This window comes from Chiloscyllium punctatum, unplaced genomic scaffold (assembly GCF_047496795.1).
Source record: "Chiloscyllium punctatum isolate Juve2018m unplaced genomic scaffold, sChiPun1.3 scaffold_293, whole genome shotgun sequence".
Classification (NCBI taxonomy): Eukaryota; Metazoa; Chordata; class Chondrichthyes; order Orectolobiformes; family Hemiscylliidae; genus Chiloscyllium; species Chiloscyllium punctatum.
Window position 1 is genome coordinate 4051 of NW_027310027.1, and position 810 is coordinate 4860.

The following is an 810-nucleotide window of genomic DNA, read 5'->3' on the forward strand; positions in this document are numbered from 1 at the left end:
GAGAGAGAGGAGCTGAGACAGACAGGGGGTGAGAGAGACGGGGTGAGAGAGAGGGGATGAGAGAGAGGGTGAGAGAGAGTGGTGAGACAGAGAGAGGGGTGAGAGAGAGGGGGATGAGTGAGAGAGGGTGTTGGGAGCGAGGCGGTGAGAGAGAGAGTGGGAGAGACAGTGACGGGGTGAGATAGTGAGGGGGTGTGAGATAGAGGGGCTGAGAGACAGGGAGAGAGATAGAGGGAGAGAGAGAGGAGGGAGAGAGTGAGGGGGAGAGAGAAAGGCGCGAGAGAGGGGGGCGAGAGAGAGAGAGAGACGGCGAGAGCGACGGAGGTGAGAGGGACTGTGTGAGAGACGGTGTGAAAGAGAGAGAGGGTGAGGGAGGGGGTGAGAGAGGGGGTGAGCGAGAGGTTGGGGTGAGAGAGAGAGAGGGTGAGAGACAGGGGTGAGAGAGAGGGGGTGAGAGATGGGTGAGCGAGAGAGAGACGGCGATAGAGACAGGGGGCGAGAGAGAGGAGAGTGTGTGAGAGACGGGGTGAAAGAGAGAGAGGGTGAGGGAGAGGGGTGAAAGAGAGGGGTGAGCGAGAGGATAGGGTGAGAGAGTGGGGGTGAGAGAGAGAGTAGTGAGGGAGAGAGGGGAGAGAGAGTGACGTGGTGAGAGAGTCAGGGGGTGAGAGACAGGTGGAGAGATAGAGGGCGAGAGAGGGGGGAGAGAGAGGGGAGAGAGAGAGGGTGGAGAGTGTGACGGGGAAGAGAGAGAGGCGAGAGAGAGAGGAGGCGAGAGAGAAAGGGGCGACAGAGACGGGGCGAGAGAGAGGG